Source organism: Coregonus clupeaformis, unplaced genomic scaffold, assembly GCF_020615455.1.
Source record: "Coregonus clupeaformis isolate EN_2021a unplaced genomic scaffold, ASM2061545v1 scaf0892, whole genome shotgun sequence".
NCBI lineage: Eukaryota > Metazoa > Chordata > Actinopteri > Salmoniformes > Salmonidae > Coregonus > Coregonus clupeaformis.
In genome coordinates, this window is record NW_025534346.1 from 161,872 (window position 1) to 184,898 (window position 23,027).

Sequence of the window (23,027 nt, forward strand, 5' to 3'; positions counted from 1 at the left end):
GACCCACCATCCTACTGCAAGTGTGATGAAGAGAGAGCGTGATAGATGGATAAAGAGATTGTCAAAGTCTGAGATGGCTGTTTTTCCCCATAGTTAACTTTAGATATAGCAAGGAAGAACTCACTTGATAACGAAACAGCAGTCTACCCTGTCAGCCACTGGACCACCATTAGTACTATTGTCTCCCATGTTCTACTAGCCTGTTTGTTTCACACTCTCCTGAGCTGATAAGAGCAGCTGAAGTCCCATATGGTTTTCCTGCATGGCTCTGTACTGTGTGTTTTCTTGGGTTATCAGCAGCTGTGTTGTTATATAAAACACCCAAATATCTACAGGACATAGCTAAATAAAGATCAAATAGAACCTAAATATTAGTACAGGACCCACAATAGCATTTTACAACCTTGTCCGTTGCTTTTATTGCATACATTCAGAGCTGTTGTGTGTGTGTGTTTGTGTGTAATTCTATCAAGAGAGTAGCTGATAATGGGCAGGGAAGAATGGATTGCACAGCCCTCAAATCTCACACCTGTGACTGCAAGGACCAAGACACAGTCTCCACTGGCATTCACACTCTAACACACTCTACACACACATTATTATTCTTTGGTTGTATTGTTTTTTTTGTTTTTTTAAGTCTGTCTTTAGTTGTAGTTAATATATATAAGTCTGGAATGTCTACATGTTAATGTTTTTTAAATGTATATAAATTGCCAAGTCTTCTGTCTGTAATGTCTTTTTCGTTATGTGTCGGACCCCAGTAAGACTAGCTGTCGCCATTGCCGCTGGTTTATGGGGATCCTGAATTAAACCAAAAATTCACAACTGCCATCTGGGATAAGACACCAGGCTATAGCAACCACTTCAATCAAACTACATTCCAACATGCGGTCGTGTAATCTGCTCAACTGTATGCTGTGAACTGCTTGATGATGCCATAGGTTCCTTGTATCATGGCATAGCAGCAGAACCGTTCTGACCCTCTTGAACACTGAGCACAGAGGCACACTCACAGAGCACCAGGTGAGGTGGGTGACCTGAAAGGATAACAGCTGTCATTCCTGCCTCAGGTACTCTGTTTATGTCATCCTATCTGTCTGACCTATTCCTACTTTACAACCCAATTGTAAAACATGAGAGAAAAACTCTGTATTTAAGGCCAGGAGTAAACCCAGGCCTACAATACATCTCTGGGGCTTTCTCACTAGGAATCTACAGTAAAGTTACAACACTGGTACCTACCTGTCTACTCAAAGCCAAGGCATCTTAACTCTCACTGAACGCCAGGGAACTGGATGTTTCTCATCGAGCCAAAGATCAGCTAGGGTAGATGTAAAACTTCCATTGATATGGTGATGATACCTCTCCACCCTACAGAGTCGATATGGATACAGTAGCTGATCTCCAGAAGTGTTGCAGAAGAAGGAGGGAGGAAAATACCCATAGCCTTATTATAGCCTTCTGTATTGTATTGCAACCTATTCTGAATTTGTACATGTTCAATGCACACTGGGTTTACTACTGTAAGTACATTCTACTAAAGGGAATGTATCGAAATCATACATTTTCAAAATCTTTTGACCAATCAGATCAGCTCTGAAAAGATCAGAATTGGGCTGCTTGTGTAAACACAGCCATTGAGAAACAGTATAAAAAATACCACCTTACGTGACTACAGTTTCTACTGTATTCTCCATATATCCACTATCGGATCAACCTTCAAGGTTGATTAGTTTAATAAAGACCAACGATCCAAAAGACTCAGCTCTACTCAATTCTAATGTATCTTATGAGTGGAGCTTTTGAAACAACTAGATAAGAGTCCATTTGAGTTAAACAATGGTTTATTGACTTTGCTGTTCAATGCACATCAAGAAAACACAAATATCACATTTAAGTAAACCTCATCATCTATAAAAGAAAAGAGAGAACCATCATTGGACTGGACCAAGAGAGCGGAGGGAGGGGACATCAGTACAAAATTAGACCAGCAATTTGAATATTATAGCCACACAGGCAGTGTATTCTGCCAGCAGCGAGTAGTACATATGGGGCTATGTGACGCAGTCTTCTAATTCGTTCAGGGGAAAGTCAAAGAGTCAGGACCCAAAAATAAATTAGGGTAGTTAATTTTTCTTTTGCATGCTCCAGGAACAGAGAGCAGCTGTTAAGTTTGGTCAACATGTCTCCCGAGTGGCGCAGTGGTCTAAGGCTGTGCCACTAGAGATCCTGGTTCGAATCCAGGCTCTGTCGTAGCCGGCCGCGACCGGGAGACCCATGGGGCGGCGCACAATTGGCACAGTGTCGTCCAGGGTAGGGGAGGGAATGGCCGGCAGGGATGTAGCTCAGTTGGTAGAGCATGGCGTTTGCAACGCCAGGGTTGTGGGTTCGATTCCCACGGGGGGCCAGTATAAAAATAAAAATAAATGAAGAAAAAAAATTATGTATGCACTCAATAACTGTAAGTCGCTCTGGATAAGAGCGTCTGCTAAAATGACCAGATTCTGGGCAAGAGTCTATGTGTATTCGTATCCACATGTTGGTGGACTGACTCACTGTAGTGTGTTTTCTCTGAACGAATGAGGATGCCTAAATCGAAGAAGGTAAGTACTTAGAGGCATTCAGTGCTATTACTGGGGCCTGAGGTTAGCTGTCAAGACATGTCTCCACACAGCTGCTACTGCTCACAAGGAGCTGAATCACACCATCTGGGAGCAGGGGTGACTATGAACCACTGCTGACAGCAGGCAAAGATTCACACTTACAGCACACCTGATGACTGTAGACAAGTACAGATATTGTCATATATAATGACACCCTTAAACGATACACCATTTATTTTTAAATAAGTTTAAAAAAAGAAAAATGTGTTCACACATGTATTTGTTTGATTAACAACTGCACAGGCCCCCCCTCCCCTAAAAAAATCCTAACTGAAATTGAGATTTTTCACTTCAAAGTCAAAAAATGGCCTGTTTGTTTGAAGGCAAGTTCTTGTTTACTGTGTCATTTATCTCACGTGGTAATTTGCAGGTGCATAAACGGTAAAAATTCCTTTGGGTGGTGGACCATTCTTCATACACTCCTGCAGTGTTGCAGTTCTTGACACAAACCGGTGCTCCTGGCACCTACTACCATACCACATTCAAAGGCACTTCCATCTTTTGTCTTGCCCATTCACCCTCTGAATGGCACACATACACAATCCATGTCTCAATTGTCTCAAGGCTTAAAAATCCTTCTTTAACCCGTCTCATCCCCTTCATCTACACTGATTAAAGTGAATTTAACAAGTGACATCAATAAGGGATCATAGCTTTCACCTGGATTCACCTGGTCAGTCTGTCATGTTTTGTATACACAGAGCATCATCTATAAACTGTATGTCTGACAAGTGGTCTCTCCTCAGATTATCAGATGGGTCTGTTTTGTTTATGTGCCAGTCTTCTCCGTCAACACACTCATTTTCTGACAAATCCAGCTTTTGGGGAGTAAGTCTGTCTGGACTCTCTGGAGGAAGGGAAGGATCACTCCACAGGTGGTCCATTCTGACCCACATGTATTCTGAGATCAGCAGCAGTGGCCAATAGATCGTCAGCAGTCAGGGTCAGGGAGACCCTCCAGGAAATGTGTTAGCGTGTGAGCATACTAAGAATAACATTTATTTACCCACAATGCTACAGTACAGTGCCTCTGAGTTAAGCCAGGCTGATATCTAATCACGAGCCATGGGTTGTTGCCGATGCCCACAGCCTATATACTGCAGAGATGCAGTTCAGTTAAGGAGAAGACAAAGGCCATTTTTATAAGCATTACAATTCCCCTATATCAATCCTCTCTTATCAAAACCCAGCAGTCAGACCAGACATTCAGTCAACATGGATATCAGAGGAAGTAAGATTGCTTTTGTGCCTGCTTGAATTCTCATGATCCCTTTGGAAGGACTCAACATAAAGAACAGTAACTTCTTTACCCTAGGAATATATCAAAATCACTCAGGAGAGTAGTGGTGAGAGGATATTCTGACATGGGAAAATATGTACAATGGACAAACTGGCAGAAACATTTGCTCAGGGGGTGGTGAGTGAGTAACCTCTACTGAAGGAGAGCTATAATGCCATACAGGGTTTACACAAGGCCTTAAGGGCCATGAAGTGGATAATCTCTAAAGAGGTCAACTGCCAAGACACCAGATGTTGGCAGGGGAGAAGAAGTACAAGCGAGGTTCTGAGAATGACAGGAGTACCAACAGGTTCTGATAGACTCTCAATAAGACCGACCAGGATTATGATGATCAATTACAGCATTTCCCGTACCACCCAAAAACATGCACAGTCAAGACATAAGAATTGAAATGGACATTTATTATTGCCTGAGGCGTGTGCTCGAAGGTTCATGTATATGGTTTAATGTATATGACTTAACATACATAAAGTACCCCCTTGACATTACACTCATAACAGGAGGCATTACAATTCAATTCAGCGTACGCAACAGGTCAGGAATTGGACAAAGAACCATCAGTGCAACCTCTTGGACTTGGCTCTCTTTGTCACTGACCTCTGAAGCTTATTCTGGTACACTTCTCATCAGTTACACTGCTATACTGCTGAGAGTTAAGGCAGTTTTTACCATCTTACAGTGTGATCATGTGTATTTAAAGCCTTCTGACACTAAGCCAGTAATTGTGCTATTGCCCTTTCTTTAAATGTCAAAGCTGTTATATTTCCTCAGTGTTTAACTGACTACTGCCGCAAGGTTAAATGGTAATTGTCAGGTAATTGTCATTCTGCTCATTGCTAGGTGATTTCTAATTTCAGATGAGGTCTCCATTATGTGGGTAGCAGTTCAGCGATTTACAAGGGACTTGCAGTTAAGCACTTTGAATGGAAACCAAGTTCTTTGTGAACAAATGTTCAATTTCTATATTCACATAGTTACATAAATAGCAGCACACAGTATTTCTAAATAGAGCACACATTATATTAACATCATTTTAAAAACATTCGATTTTTTATTTTACATACATTACACATGACAATGTGACTGCTAGTGTCAAAATACTGTCAGCACTTTGGTGTCGTTTGGTACTTAACCATTCTTACGGTTACATTGCCCAATAACCAACAGATCCAGTAAGAACCGTGAAATGGGGCAGGTTCCCAATACTGCTGTTACTGCCATACTATTTGAGTGCAAAGATATCATTCTAGCCAGTCGTTACAAGCAACTTCATGTACTATAGACTTCAAGTAAAGGCAGGAAGTTGACAAAGGCATCAGTCTGTATGGTAGTCAATCTAACCTGTAGAGCCGACTGATCCTGATCATTGTCCCTCTCTAGACTGTTGTTGAAATCTCCCGTCAGCACCTCTATGGTCAGCTCCAACAGCATCCGATATGCTTGCAAATCCTTGTTCTCTGTAAAACATAGGATAACGTCAGAATACGACAAATACAAGCAATTTGACTAGATGAAACTACATATTAAGTCACGCAGTAAAAAAACACATGCAAGTTCACACTTACTTTAAAAGCTGTTCTAGTTCCCTTTTGATTTTGGTGACAACTGGTGGACCCTGATAGGTTAAAGCGGTGTACAACTGGACCAATGAGGCTCCAGCACAGATCTTGTCCAGGGCATCTTGTCCACTGGCTACACCCCCAACTCCAATGATTGGCACCTTACCTTCAATGAGAAAGAGCAATACTGGGTGAATAAAGAGAACATTCTATACACCCCAGCCCACAATCAATCAATCAATCAGGCCAGTATCAGCTGCAGCAGTGTTATGATGATCCTTCACGGAGCCTACCTACCTTTTGTCAAGCTGTACATCTCTCTCACAGTGCGTGTAGAGAGCTCCTTGATGGGCTGGCCGCTCAACCCTCCCACCTCTTTACTCTGGGGGTCCTGTAGGGTCTCAGGCCTGGATACTGTGGTGTTGGACACCAACAGCCCATCCACACCAAGCTAAAACACAAACCATGATTACCTATTTGACATTACCCCATAACACCACATCAAACAAATTTAGGCAATCCAATCATTGAGAATTAAGATGAACAAATCCTAACTTTCTTTTTCATGATACAGACACTTGTAATCTGTTTAAAAGTGAGTCCTGTATTCTATTGGAGTTAGTGTAGCATTTGTGACGTCACGAGAGGCTACACAGCTTTCAGCGGGATTGTGTAGTCCACGTTGCAGCTAGTGGCCAACCCAGCAAAAAGTCCTTCCAAATGTCTCTCACGTATTTCCACAGGTGCATATATCCAAAGGTGAGTATTTCCCAAAGGTAAGTATCTCGCAAATCCTTATATTCCTCATGGAAGTGGGACGTGCAGCACTCTTGTCCTCCAGAGAGCCCAGGTTGAGACTGTGTCTCTTCCCTTCCCAAACCTTCAGCTCATCAGCTCCTCATTTGTTCCAGCTGCGTGGGAAGATTGGCCATAGAGGGGTGGAGTTCCCGACCATACCAGCAGATGGAGCCATAGCTGTCTGGGTTTGCAGCCACCTCAGGGGGATGTAACGTCCCTCCAGGACACAGCCTCTCGTGACATCACACATTCTAATTGTTCCAGGCACACTTGAACGAATACACTCAGGCTGCGTTAAGATAGGCAGCCCAATTCTGATATTTTTTTCACTAATTGGTCTTTTTGACCAATCAGATTAGCTCTGAAAAAGATTGGATGTGAAAAGATCGGATGTGATTGGTCAAAAGACCAATTAGTGGGAAAAATATCAACATTTGGCCATCGATGTTGGGACACAGCTCACCAATGGACTGTCTGACACAGATTTACCGTAACGTATCTAATACTCTTCAAATATTTGCTGTGCTTTCTATCGGTCTCCCTTTTCCCATTTGGAGTCTGTCCCTTCCATGAACACAGAAAAACAGAAACACTCCCTCCAGTCCCCTTAACATAGAGAGTGGAGAGGAGGCAACACTAATGCATTCAAATCAATTTGGTGATATGTCCTCTGCTGGCTAAGACCCACGGCAGCAGGACTGCTCTGATGACGCCTACAGAACACAAGCTGACTACGTGAGTGGGGTGAGAAGTGTGGCAAGGAAGATGAGCAAACAGGAGAAACACGGATGACCAAGTAAGCAGCCCCAAGTCATTGGGGGGCTATATACTGTAGGTTAAGGCTTGGTGAGTAGGCTACATAGAGAGGCCCACAGGATCACACTGACCCCTGTGTGGCTGGGCCTCTGACCTGACCCCCTGTGTGGCTAGGCCTCTGACTGACCCCTGTGTGGCTAGGCCTCTGACTGACCCCTGTGTGGCTAGGGCCTCCTGACTGACCTCTGTGACCACATCAGCAATGTCCTGCTTATCCTGGGCGGTGAGGTCAGGGGCGATCTTTACCAGTACAGGTGGCCTGCTCCCCCTGTAGGGCATCACGCTCCTTCAGCACCTGGATGGGAGGGAGGGAGAACAGGGGAAGACAGGGAGGGTACAGGGATATATACATGAGCCACCACAGACACACAATCAATTATAACCATCACATCCACACAGGTCAATGAGATGTGACAATGTACAGCACAACATGAAGACCAAACAACGGCAAAACACCTAAGCAGTTTTCTCTAAGGTTATTCGTGTTCAATCCAAACAGTGCTGTGCTTGCTTGCTTGTGTGATGTGTATGTTGTCTAAATGGGAAGTCAATTATCTTTTGACATAGAAATCCATATTAAAACATCACCAGCTATGTCAATAAAGTTGAACTGAACAGAAACACCAGACTTCAATAAAGGAAAAGTTGCAACAACATGCTCTCTGGAAAGCCAATGATACATACACTACAAACATAAAATAAATACAATTTATGATATCACATTTGAGTGTGACATCCTGGTTAAATAAAATATAAATAAATCATATCTAGGTCAGTCAAACATTGCCAGCCACTGACCTTGTACAGCAGTTTTCGCAGTTCCCCTTTCCCCTGCAGGTCCCTGAGGCCTGGGGTGTTGGGGCTGCTCACGTTCACCACCAGGTAATCAGCCAGCGGGCCCAGCGCCCGCACCCCCTCCTGGTAGTCTGCCACTGCATCCTGGGACAGCTTGTTCTTTCCCAGGTTGATGCCCAGGGGCAGGCCAGCTAAAAACACACAGACAGCAGGATATATTCCAGTTGAGTCCCTGGGAGAGGTTAAGGTCAGAACGTAAATAGAATGCATGGGAGTGAATTAAGAGAAAACAGACAGGCCGCAAGCGTCAACTGCGTCACGAGCGTATAGCGCATCAAATTACGCCTTGATCACATCGACATTGCGTTTTGGTACGCAGAAGTCCATTAATTTCCAATGGAACACTGTGTTCGCCTTGCAGCATTGAGTTGCAGAGGCAGTTGCAGTACGTTCTGTGTGGTGCATAAGTTGGATTTATCGAACGTATGCATCAAACTGTATGTGTAGACGGCTTGACAGAAATGGTAGCAGAAGGTGAATGTTGAACTTTTGTTGCACACATATCCAGATGATGCTGCGTACCATTGTGCGCAATAACGCTGTCGGTGTGATCGAGACGTTAGGAAGCAAGAACATTTTTCTCGCGTCTACGCAGAACAATGCTGGTAAAATGAGCTGATAAATTGTCAAAAAATAGACTGTTGGTGCATTGTTACCTCTGGAATTGTGAAATGTATAGTTAAAAAGTGTCTATTTAGTGTTCATAAGTTGAACTGCAAGCCAACATTATGTAGGCCTATAGGCTAGTCCTTATGAAAAACAGTGTAGCAATGCATGAACGCAATGACATTCTACATTTATAAACTGGATTGTGTTTCTGAATTATATATCTCGTTGTCAATGTCATATCTTGACAGTATCACCGTTGTTGCTTACAGCTGATTGGATTGAAATACAGTTCAAACAATGTGCATGGTTAGTGAGTGCCTTAGTTCAAATTAATTAAATCTGTTCGTTTGTAGAAAGGGAATTCTAGGTATTGTTATGATCTTCCCTACTTTGCTAAGTAAAGTTGTATGGTTAAAAAGTAAATTGGTTGTAGGCTATGGTTTATCTGACAAATAGACTACCTATTTGAAAACAATACAGCAGTCTACCTGTTTTGATTTAGATCATGGGCATATAGTCCAGGCTACTATGGCTGGAAAACTTGAGAAATGAGGTAACTAAGATTTCAAGAGAGTATACAACTGTTTATAATCGCTTTCCATGACAAATACGGCTTAATAACTGGTTTACGGTACGTGGTCTATGTGAATTAATGCTTGCTGTTCTCGCACGCGCAAATTCACGCCGTTGACGGACATCACCCCGTGTGATTTTGGCTTAATGTCACAATCTAAATCAGTGGGGACATTTTGTTACTAATGCTCTATTTTACTGAAAATATGGCAAATTGAATTAAATCAAACTTGAAACTTGAACCAAATGCTCTTCATTAAAGATATAAAGCAATGTTTTAAAAATACAACAGTCAAAATGTTTTGTCGATAACACTTGACAAAAACATTTCAGTTGTTTGCTTTTTGTCTGTCAATACAAGACTGTATAGGCTAGTACTGTTCCGACTTGGATAATCATTTGTAAGCGTTTACTAGCTCCTCTGCTAGAGTGTGATTGGTATTAGGAACGTCTCTGAGCCTGGGGAAAGATAATGTCCATATAAAATAGGGGCAGAGGATTAGTGTAGTGTAATTGGCTGTGTGCCCCTGAGACATTTATCAGCGCGCTGTCAAACCTATCAGTCTGACAGACAGGACAGAAACATGAGTTGTCTCTCTAGTACCTTTAGTCAGCTCTACCTGGGTGCCTTCTCTTGCCTTTAGTCTCTCCTGTGCTGCTGCAAGACCAAAGCTGTTGAACCCATATCTGAAACATACCCACAACATAATCAAGAGGTTAAGTTTATGTAATACACAAAATGCCATACATGTCAAAAAAGCAACTATCAGCAATTTAGGATCCATTCCTTTATCATGCCATTATGATACAGTATGTGTTTATCCCTGACTGTCAAGAGTGCATATTCAATTCATTTGATTACTAAAATCCATGATACATGAAATCCAGATGTGTTTTTTTGGCAAAATAATTTCAGTCAGTGGAGTAAAACTTTAATAAACAACACCATAATGAAATGAGGCCTTTATTTCATGCTCTTCTTATGCACTCTTTTTTGACTTTAACTTCTGGGAAGCTGTGTTGTTGTACACCCGAGTAGTCAAAGAAGAACTCTGGCATATTAATATATGAGAGGTTTGTTAGTCTGAGCACCTCACATACCTGCATATGGTCCATGCTAAATTGAATTAATCATATTGATTCTAGCCTAATATACGAATGCTTATTCTCATTTACTGACTACATGACATCAAAGAAAAACAACGTGGATACATCCACAGTGAGCTCCAAAAGTATTAGGACAGTGACAAATGTGTTGCTGTATTGGCTCAGTACTCCTGCACTTTTGATTTGAAATGATACAATGACAATGATGTTAAAGTGCAGACTCAGCTTTAGTTTGAGGGTATTTTCATCCATATCGGGTGAACCATTTAGAAATTACAGCACTTTTTGTACAAAAGTATTGGGACAAATTCACTTATATGTGTATTAAAGTAGTAAAGAGTTAAGTATTTGGTCCCATATTCATAGCACGCAATGACTACATCAAGCTTGTGACTCCACAAATTTGTTGGATGCATTTGCTGTTCAGATGATTCTTTGCCCAATAGAAATGAATGGTAAATAATGTATTGTGTCATTTGAGTCACTTTTATTGTAAATAAGAATATAATATGTTTTTAAACACTTCTACATTAATGTGGATGCTACCATGATTACGGGAAAATCCTGAATGAATTGTGAATAATGATGAGTGATTCATATCATACCGCCAAGACATGCTATTCTCTCACCATTACAATAACAGGGGAGGTTAGCATTTAGTTTTTGGTGGTGGGGGGATATGATACTGTATTTGTGCGTCTAACTTTCTCACTCATCATTATTCACAATTCATTCAGGATTATTGTTAGATTAATTTGGATTTTAAGAATAATGACTAAAGGATTTCACCCCAAATACAGTATAAATGTTAGAATTATCATGTAGTGTCAACCCACTAACAGAGGGGGCGGTACTAAACATTCAAGGGTGAAGGGGAAGGCGGAAACTGTTTAGAAAAGCCACCTAAAGGTGGGAGGAGTCAAGTTCAGGAGGTATAAAATCGTATGTTTGTGTTTTTGGCGTCAGAGCTCTCCATGAATAAATATACAGATAATACCTTGAATCATTGATGATTAAAACCAGAGCCTTACAACCTCTGGTAATGATTCAAGCTTAGGTTGAATTAGAGATAGAAATTCACATGACAGATTGGTCCTTTGAGCGGAGCTTAAATACGTCTTTATCGTTCTAAGGACACCGAATCCGTGCCGGCCGGGTGATTGCATCCATGGAGAATAGTCCTGGCCTTCGACGTTAAGGTTATAAACAGGCCGGTGATTACTCTTATGAACGATAAAGACGTTAACGAGTTTGAAAAAGCATTTAAATCCAAACTGCAAGGAAAAGGTCAGTAATTTTTATTCATGGATTTTGGTGAAATGATTTGAACTTGTATGAGAATAGTAATTCTTGTGGAGGGCAGAGAATAGTTACCAAAATCTCAAAGGAAGTAATAATTATTACGAAACAGGGGAGGGTCCGCAATTGACCCTAGGTAAATAGCTATTACCAGAATAATCTAGTCCGAAATGACAAGGGGTGAAAGGCCATCACCAATGTAAACTAGTTTTTTATTGAGACTGTACTGGGTACGGTGCTACGATAAACAGGGAAAGGGATGATTTTTGTCGTGTGCTATGGATACATAAAACAGGTCAAAAGTCGCGTATCCGACTGGGGATTTGCTAGAACTCTGTGTGTTTCATGAAACTAGAGCAGTTCCGACCTCTAGGTTACAAATAGGTTTAGCAAATGACTGTATAATGTTGTGTACGTGTGAGACTTGAGAATCCATCAGTATACGTGATAATTGTTTCAAGGAAGGAGCTAAAAAAAAATTTGGTCGGCGTGAGAAAAAAATGGTTATCGACCTTTCATGAAACCGGAGTTTTAAATAAAAAACTCTGGGTTAGGGGGTTAAATAATTTTAAATGGTTAATTACAAAAAGCAGATCATACATTGGCTCAAGAGACGCACTAAAATAATAGCTCCTAGAAGAATAATTCTGGGAATTATTACTAAAGGGGGGATTTTTATTTTTCCACCATGGGAAATACATCTTCTAAAGAGGTCCGAGAATTAACGGGGGATGAAAGATATATGTTAGGAAGAGATCGAAGAAATATGTTTTATGGATCCATTTGGGAGAAGAGGTATGAATGTATTGGGCATCTACGAAGTAAAAAGTTAGAAGTTATATGATTAGGCAGATGCATATAAAATGAATTTGAAAAACAGCGAAAGGAGGGGCTAGAGAGTAGCGTGTTTTTTTAAGCGCGAAAGTGCTTTTAACGGTAACAAAGGAATATTTAACCATCAGTGACTGCAGGGGTAAAGAAAGAATAGGACAGTCAATTTTTTTGGTTCAACGGGTAAAATGTTTCAAAAAAATGATTGGTGTCAATTAAGAATTGGCTAAAAAACACCAAAAGCGATTATTTGAGGAGGTACCTATAAAATTCCAACGATGCATAGAGTGTAGTGAACTTTCACACTCAAACGTAGACGTACGTCATGAGTAGAAAGTAGAGAATATTTACATTTGCATTTTTGGTCATTTGGCAGACGCTCTGGTCGGGCGACTTGCAGAACCAATAGAGGTTGCATTGAACTATTATGTTGTGTTGGGCATTTGAATGGCATAAGGTGAATATGTGTGTATGAGGGAATTCAACGGCTGGGATGAATGGTAACCGGATACTACTTAGTATTTGGTTGGTTAATGCTAAAGGGAAGATTTGGAGCTACAGTAGTTGGGGTTAAAAACTCACTTCGTTCAATAGGAATGGGTGGAGAGAGAAGAGTTTTACGTGTTAAAGTTGCATAGATAGCTTTAGTAGTATTCTAGATAGGTCTATGAAACATGTTACATGGTACGAGATGACATTATGGAATATCATCCTTAAGTGTATGCTTATCAACGATATCAAGTATTTGTTTTATTGATTAGGGCCGAATCAGAGAGAACAGTTGAAGAAATTGGATGAAGCGAACTGAAGTGAAGCGATAGAGCTGTGAGGTTGAGTTGAGGACAAGGAGAATGATTTGTGGCTCTGGTTGGCGGGAAAAGTGAGAGAATCGGGAGACTTTACTGGAGAGGAAGTGCTTTTGATGAATTCTGGTTAGTTACTGTATTGCATAGGTTGAGTAACACCAGTAGTGGATGAAATAAATGGTGGATTCTAAAAAGAATTTGGTTTCGTTATGCGAACAATGGGATATCGTTTTTACTATTAGGATGATGGATTGAAAAAAACATTGGTTATAGGTACACAGTTTAAGGAGGAGAGAATAAAATAAATGGAGAGAAGGCAACTGTTTAGGGTTGAAAAACAAGCAAAGAAGATGAGACAACAAGCAGTTTTACAGAAGGAAATATTACAGAACTCGGGACAGTGAGAAGGTACACAGTTTGGGGACAACTAGTACCCTTTGATAGCCTTGCGAACCCAAGGGCTGGGGAGGGAGCAAGCACCAGACACACTGGATGTATATAGGGCGTGGACACAGCCAGATGTAGTTGAGCTATAGAGGGTGTAGTACACCTAAAAACAGGAATAAAGGGGTTCAGGAGGACGTTTGGAGAGCTCCAGCAGCAAGCTTTAAGCTAAACACAGGGGGAAATTGAGGGCAGTCAGAACCCTGGTTGGGAAAGATTGGGCAGGCGTTGTTCGGGGCAGTGGGTTGCTAGGGGATGTCAATGGAGCAGTCCTACCATGGGCAAATGATGGGCAATATGTTGGGGAAATAACTGAGTTGTGTTAATAATTTAGCAACATTACCAAATGCGTGACTTCTCCAAAGTACATGAATGTAAACAGGAAGACAGTGGCCAGTGGCAATACCTGAGCCTCCTCAGGACACAGGGAAATATATAATATAATAATGATGTGCCATTTAGCAGATGCTTTTATCCAAAGCGACTTACGGTCATGCGTGCATTAAAAATGTTTTTGTGTGTGGGTGGTCGGGATCGAGCCCACTGCCTTGCTGTTACAAGCAAGCCGTGCTCTCAGCATGAGCTACAGAGGACCACGAAATGACCGAAATAAGCGGAATATTAAGAGGGACTTTAGTGGGATGGGAACTACTTCGTTGCGAGGTCAGAGATGCAATCCATCATGAGCGGAATAGTAGACAGGATAGAGAGGTAAGAAAGAACATACGGGAGCTGAGTATTTAATGGCCACTAGGGAAATAGCTGGTAGAGAGTAGAACTCCCAGAATAGAAGGAGAGAGATTTTCTTAGGGGGGTGGATCAAATAATTGATAATGGATCATTTGAAATGAGATCACATGTAGCAGATTTAGGTAATCAATTAAATAATCATTGTTACTCGAGGAATTTTGGGAGTGATTTTATGGATTAGTTATAAGGAATTAAATTGATACAAACATTATTCATGGGTTAGAACGGGGGATATCTGTATCATGTTTTGTGTTGTACTAACATCTTTAGATTGCGGATGGTGAATTTCGAAGGTTAAAAAAATGTATAACCAGGAGAAAGAGATTAGCTTATCTCATTGGAATATTGCTCAGGGCAAGGGAACGCAGTAGTGAAGTTAGGCAGTATTTAGGTCACGAAGAGGGAGCTACCAAATTAGTTGACTAACTATTTTGACTGTTATTTTTCAATTGGGTTTTTCAAAATAAAAAAAAACACCCAGCATGATGTTTAAGGTAAAGGTTTGTTATGTTGAATTTAGGATTTTCAAAGCAGTTCATGGAACGGTTTTTGGGGGATATTTGAACCTAAATTAATGGGAATAAGCTGCAGAATCGAGGAATGTAAGCAATCTAAGGTGAGACAACTATTGCCTTGATCATTGATTAGAGCAATAGGATCAGGTAGATAGGGACTAGAGAAAAAATTAGATGAAGAATTTGATGCAGGCTTTTTGTAAGGATAGACTGCTGTGAAAGCTTGGGTACTCCTAATATGTACTGCATAACGGGTGAAATTAAGTGATCTTATCTATGGGGAAGGCAATGGCGGCCCATGGTAAAATCATTGGGAACTCTAGGAGTGGCATACATTCAGGGATGTTACCCAAATGTAGAGAGAGTAAAGAGGGATAAGTGACATTGGTCGGATTGTAAAGATGATGTGGGGTTTTTTTGGTGGGCTATTAGAGATAACTGGGTTAATCACGGACAATTAGAGGTTTTTATTCTTTGTTGCTAAAAGGCAAAGACTTAGGTGACCTAAATATGGACTTGTCATGTCCAACAATCAGTCTTCAGGTCAAGCCCGGGAGAGCCGGGGGTAGAACAGAGGTTGAACTAAACATACAGTGTTTTGTAAGATAAGAGATTGATTGATTGGATTTACTAATTTTCGATTCTAAACTGAATGAAAGTCCAATTCCAGCCATAAAAGACAAAGGAAGTGGGAGGAGCAATAATCTTGAAGCTAAAAGACAATCTCAAAAATGAAAGGCTTGGCAATTGGTTGATAAATTATCCAAGGGGGAGGTTAGGTAGGTGGAAATTGACACATGAGCAGAACTATGTGTCAAGAGGGGGAAGAGGCTAATTGGCAAGATTAAATAATATACGAAGGAGAGGACAAAATACTTTAAAAAAAAATAATGTTTTTAGATAGTCTAAAGAGAATGCAGTCTAAGAAATTGTTAGATTAATCTGAACATGTGTAGAAGATAGTTTAATAACCACAACCGTAGAGTGTCAGAGGTTTTTGTGCCCAAGAGGTGAACTAAAGGAGAAGGTAACCAATATCACTCAGGTGACTAGTGACATCCAATAGAAGGAAAACTGGAAGCAGGCCTGTTGGGAAGGGGCCCTATCAGGTTATGTTAATTCACCACCTTTGGCCAGTTTTACAGGGAATAGCAGAAAGAGAGGAACCTGGTCCACATGTTACCCACTGCAAGAAAGGTAAGACCACATACAAGCAACAATTTAGCACCACGAGAGGTGGCGAGGCAGAGACTGGGCCACAGGGTCCGGGTCACCTCCGTCAACGAAGATCTCCTACCCAGACCTATCATCACTGTAGTGTGTTCCTAGGGTGTGAGTATGGGGTGGTGATGCCGAGCAGAAGGACTCAAGACAGGAGAGAGGTTGGCGGTTTTGGGGGAAGGTCCGACCCTGAGCCGAACTCACGTGAGTCTGGGCAATAGTCTTGGTATGTCGAAGATCCACCACCACCTCGCACCAATTACGGTATGCTTACCATTATTAAGAAATAAAAGGGAAGCAACCCGAATATCTGACTCGTCAAGGGACGAGATCTAAGCAAAAAGGGGTCAGAGAAGGGTGGGAGTAAGATTCAAAATTAGGATCAAGGGATCTTATCAGGGCAGAGAACAAGCAAGGTGGGATTTTGAAAATCCCATTATAATTCTATGTTCAGCTCTCGGCGATTGAGATTCCTGGGCTCAGGAATTGTTAGACATACTGGGGGACAGAGATATGAGGAGGGGGGCTGGATTCGTCAGATGGAGTGATAAGAAGGCATAACGACATCCCCACGGAGATAGTAGTACCGATGGAAAAGGTCACTAAAGAGGACATGAAAATAACTTACTTTTGGCGCTTGCACGGACAAAATACGGATGGGATACTTGTACAAAGATTACATTTGATGGAGTCAAAAGATATGGAAAGCACAGGTACTGTCATTAATCCACTAACAGCATTAGACCGAGGTAAATCAGAGGATGGATTCAATTTACACACTAACTTTCCGTCCACTATGAAAGATTTTCTCCTCCAAGAATGGAACCAAGGGGAAGTGGAGGGGTCCTGATGTGAGAATCTGGTTAAAGGGATGAAGTACACCGCCATAGGGCCTTGGGAGACCAATTGTTATGCATATGCTCCATTGGGCGACCGACAATGTTGACCGCCCAATGCCGGCAATGTTTCCCTGTGTATTAGACCTGGGGTCCAATCAAAAAGAGCCAAATTACAACAGGGGATTGGGCTGGCAAAATTGACATACTGGGCCAATGCCCTAGATTCACTTTTTAACTCCTAAGGACAGACCAGCAGTTACAGACATAGAAATGAAACCAACGAACTAAAGTGATTTTGATGGCTGTAAGGAGATAATGAATGACTGGGATTTGGGGGATAGTTGAAGGGAGGGAAAAAAGAGGCTTCAACCATCCCTTTCCTGACTGATGGTGAGAAAAAGAATATAGGTTTAAGGAGGAAATACCCAATTTAGATAGATAGTATAGGCATCCCCGGAGGTGTTTAAGACGAAACAAGCGTTTATGAATCAAATGAGAGAGTTTTGCCATGTACTTCTGGGGTGACAGTTAAACAAAAAATGGGATTGGATAAATTATAGAATTACAACCAACAACCGATTGGTTTATTCAGACTAGAGATGCAGAGGGGATCTCTGTTTACTATCCGCCATCCACTCATAACTTGTAGAGGTTGGTTCTAGATCAGCAAGAAAGGCCAGGTGTCTATAGAGAGATAAGCCATTGTTGCACTTGTCCCCTAAAACACCACCTGGATGGGACAGTCACCCAGAGCTTCTGCCAGAAATTAACTGCACTAAGGAAGATGAACTGAACTCTTAGTACATTGTGGATAGGGTGGTTTGATGAAATATTTGGTAAATGGAAAACCCTAGCAGCCACCATCTTAGGAGCGGTCAGTGTTTGTATGGAAGTATTCTTGTATATTCGGTTCTTGTTCTTGTTCCCTGTGTCCGAAGATTGTGAGTCAGGTGTTGGTGAAATGCAGTATCTAAACAATGATGAGAGATGGACTGACTCCGGAATCTCACCAGGGAATTGGAAAACTATCCTCCAGGCTTGGTGGTGACGGGATTTGGACAACCTGAAAAGACCGCGAATTTCGGATAAATGGTTATTTAGTTCTGAGTGATCTCTGAGATTTAATCATGCTTGTAAAATACATTTATCCTGAATGTGAATATTGAGTCATAAGATTGCATGTAGATAATTTGGATTTTAAGAATAATGACTAAAAGGATTTCCACCCCAAATACAAGTATAAATGTTCAAGAATTATCATGTAGTGTCAACCCACTAACAGAGGTACTGTTCAACGGTGAAAGGGAAGGAAACTGTTTAGGAGCAGCTAAAGAGTGGGAGGAGTCAAGTTCAGATATAAAATCAGAGTTTAGTTGGTATTGGCGAGCTCCCTGCAATAAATTACAGATACTTGTGGGTGTGAACCTTGAATCATTGATGATTAAAGCAGAGCCTTTACAACCTCTGGGTAATGATTCAAGCTTAGGTTGAATTAGAGATAGAATTCACACATATTATCCGTGATCAATGGTAGGATCCACATTATAGAAGTGTTTAGAAACATATCTATTCTTATTTACAATAAAATTTACCAAAATGAGACAATACATTATTACCATTAATTTCTATTGGGCACAAAATGATCGAAACAACCAAAACAAAACAGCAAATGGATCCAAACAAATTTGTAGAGTCAAGCATATGTCATTGTGTGCTATGAATGATGGGATCACATAAACTTTACTTTAATATACATACTGTAAGTGAATTTGTCCCAACTCGTTTGATCCCCTAAAATGGGAAACAACAGAAAAAGATTTTCTAAACGGTTCACCTGTTGTATCGAAATACCCTCAAATTGAAAACTGACAGTCTGCAGATTTAACCATTGATAGTTGTCCAAATATCAAAGCCTAAACAACAACACAATTGCTTACATTGTCCTTAATACTTTTGGAGCTCAATGCATTAAAACGCAACTCAATATCGGTCAAAGGTTTGGAGAAACCTACTCATTCAAGGGGTTCTTGTTTACCTATTTTCTACATTTTAATAACAATAGAAGACATCAAAAACATGACATAATGATATATGGAATCATAACCAAAAAAGTGTTAAACAAATCCAAATATATTTTTAAATTTGAGATTCTTCAAATAGCCACCCTTTACTTTGGTGACAGCTTTGCACACTCTGGCATTCTCTCAACCAGCTTCATGAGGTAGTCACCTGGAGCATTTCAATTAACAGGTGGCCTTCTTAATGCGTTGGAGTCAATCAGTTGTGTTGTGACAAGGTAGGGGGTATAAAGAAGATATCCCCATTTCTCGTAAAAGAGCAAGTCCATATTATGGCAAGAACAAAGCTCAAATAAGCAGAGGGAAAACGACAGTCCATCATTACTTTAAGACATGAAGGTCAAACAATACACTGGGAAAATGTCAAAAACGTTTAATGTTTCTTCAGTGATTTTCCTGGCTCTCCCCGGAAGTGGCGAGCAGTCTGGCGGCACTGCATCTTAGTGCTAGAGGCGTCACTACGACCCTGGTTCGATTCCGAGGCTGTATCACAATCCGGCTGTGATTGAGTCCCATAGGGCAGCGAAAAAGTTGTCCGGGGTAGGCCATCATTGTAATTAAGTATTTGTTCTTAACTTCACTTGCATAGTTAAATAAAGGTTAAAAATAATAAAAATGCAGTCACAAAAGCCATCAAGCATATGATGAAACTTAGCTCTCATGAGGACCAGGCAGAATGGAAACACCCAGTTACCTCTGCTGCTGAGGATAAGTTCATTAGAGTTACCAGCCTCCAATTGCAGCCCAAATAAATGCTTCAAGTTCAAGTAACAGACACATCTCAACATCAACTGTTTAGAGGAGAGTGTGAATCAGGCCTTCCATGGTTGAAGCTGCAAAGAAACCACTATTGAAGAATTACCAAGAAGGAAGAGAACTTGCGGCCAAGAAACACCAGCAATGGGAAATTTGTCCCTTTGGTCTGGAGTCCAAATTGGAGATTTTTGATTCCAACCGCCGGGTGTCTTTGTGAGAACCGCGGTGTGACGATGATCTCCAGCATGTGTATTTCCCACCCCACCATAAAGCAAGGAGGAGGTGTTATGGTGTGGGGGTGCGGCTGGTGACACTGTCTGTGACGTTATCTAGAATTCCAGGCACACTTAACTAAAGCATGGCTACTCACAGTATTCTGCAGCGTCACATCACCCCATCTGGTTTGGGCTTAGTGAGACTATCATTTGTTTTTCACGGACAATGACCAACACACCTCCAGGCTGTGTAAGGGCTATTTTTACTCAAGAAGGAGAGTGGATGGAGTGCTGCATCAGGATGACCTGGCTCTCCCATTAATCCCCCCGACCTCAACCCAATTGAGATGGTTTGGGATGAAGTCGGACGGCAGAGTCAAGGAAAAGCAGCCAACAAAGTGCTCAGCTATATGGGAACTCCTTCAGACTGTTGGAAAAGTGCATTCCAGGAGTAGAAGCTGGTTGAGAATACAAGAGTATGCAAAGCTGTCATCAAGGCAAACGGTGGCTTTAAGAATCTCAGAAATATAAAATATTGTTTGCTAACTTTAATTCTACAAATGTAGAAAATAGAAAATAAAGAGAAAACCCTTGAATGTGAGGTAGGTGTTCTAAAACTTTTGAACCCGGAGTGTATGTTGTTAAAAGAAAGGTGTCAACGTCGTCAGCCTGTTTAGAATTTGCTATTCAAAACACTTGAAAATTACAGAAAATTATCGCTCCCATCCCTTGAAAATGGGATGGTTCAGATTTTTCCCCAGTGGTTTTGCTCTTAAATGTTTAGAGCGATGTCAAGCAAGCATAGACAGCCATGACAACATGCAGACTTCTTTACTGTGTAACAATTATTTACAAATACCTGATTTACGTTTGGATCTGGGCTGCTTTTGCCAGGCTTAGGATGAACTTCTCTGACAACCAATATGTCCTTTCATATACGCAAAGTACTGTGTTAACTCATGAATATGTATAACCATGCCTGCAACATCTCATTTCACAGCACCTTTCAGAGGTGAAAACGGCGCAAGGTGGCAGTGTAACACCTGATAACTCTTTAAATTCACAAGCTAAAAACATTTGTCTATAATGAATGACAGTCAGCCATGCCATGGTTCAGTAGCCATGTCTTATTCATTCAGCCGTACCAGTTGATGACCGCCTGGTCAGTGGTCAGTCTGAACACACACGTGGTTTGGGTTCCCCTCCTTGGGTTTGGGGTGATGGTCCCCACCTCCACGAAACCAAAGCCTAGTCTATGCAACCCGTCAACAGCCTCCCATGCTTGTCAAATCCTGCTGCTATCCCTATGGGGTTCTTGAACTTAAGGCCCATGACGTTCACTTCCTGGAGATAAGAATTAACAACACCAGGCATAAATGCGCGCCTAAATTCCATGGTACACAGTGACCAAAACAGTCACAACTTAGATTAAAAAGGTTTAAAATTAGATTTGACTAGCTAGTTGGGGTTATGAGACAGTGGAGTGAAGAGTAATCTCAAACAAAGCATACCATTCCGTTCTAATCTTACACCAGCACAAAGGCAATTCAGTGTAAGTGAGAGTCAAAACAGGAATGAACCTAGCCAGAGTCAAACCAGCCCGAACATAGCAAAATCCCAGTTTTTGCCAGGCTGAGGACACCTCCTTCCACACTAACCAGTGATGCTGGGTCCTGGTAGTGGTTCTGGGGCAAAGGCTGGGCCAAAGGCCGATGAACCTCACAGCCATGACATAGGCTGTCTCTGCTCCCATAATCCTCTGCAGCAAGGGCATGAGCTGGTTGGCGTAGAAGCGCTCATCTCCCACAGCGTGGTAGGGAGACAAACAGGACGCTGCGGACCCTATGATCTTCACTGCGTCCTTCAGACGCTGCAAACAAAATTAAACAATGTGATGGGAATAAACTAAATATGATGTTTAATAATTGGCATACTGTTGTTGAAGCACATCAGGTGAAATTGCAATAATTGTTCAATCACTAGATGAGGAGAGTGAACCAGAATACTGAAAGGGCTACCAGCTTTTAACAACCCATGCATTACAACCCAGTGGAGTATAATTCAGCATGCCTGAGTCACCATTCCTAGTCATTCAGCATCCAGCAAACAGTTAACTGACTTATCACTTAGCTTAAGACTAGTTTGCATGAACAATAACTAGCCACAGGGTAGCAAAACAGGATCGCCATCACTTCATTCAACAACACTCGGTTTGCAGTAGCTAACGTGAAGTGGCTACTATCTAGTTTCGCTTACCAAATAGTCAAAACATTGTTCCATGACAAATACAAACGATTAAAACATCACTATTTTATCAATGATGTTACCTTCAGCTGTCCCGCCATGGATGTTATATCACTTTGAAAATGTCTGGAAGCATTTCTCTCCACATTGCCGAATCTTTGCCCCTGAATGTAATCTCGCGATAGTTCAAAGCGGCTCTGAAAATGTCAAATAAGAGTTAAATAATAATAATATGCCATTTAGCAGACGCTTTTATCCAAAGCGACTTGATCATGTGTGAATACATTTTTACGTATGGGTGGTCGGGGATCGAACCCACTACTCTGGCGTTACAGCGTCATGCTCTGCCAATTGAGCTACAGAGGACCACAATGATGAGTTCAATGATGATTCTGCATAATATAAACATTACAATTTTGTTGTATTAGATATAACAAATTAATATGAATATGACAAAGGACTCATTAGTAACTCTAGTAATTCTCTGCATAAATGTGCACAAATAAGATAAAATAAAATGGACGATTAAAATTAAAGGATAGCGTATGAGCCTAAATTAATTTCATAAACCAATTGAAAACCAAAGATGTATTATTACAACCCTGTTCCAATGTCAATAGGCTACATCAAATTGACTTGTAAAGTGGAGTGGAATTGGGAAAGGTTTCTTCAACATTTCTGCCCTTGAGTGACGTAAAAGGCACTTTTTCCTTGCATGTTGTTTGAGTGTCTGCAGTGATTTTCTAATG

General features: G+C 41.2%; 1 pseudogene; it reads right to left on the bottom strand.

Annotated features, from left to right (window-relative positions):
- Positions 1-5,017: 5,017 nt before the first annotated feature.
- On the bottom strand, positions 5,018-22,379 carry LOC123485883 (annotated as a pseudogene).
- Positions 22,380-23,027: the final 648 nt, after the last annotated feature.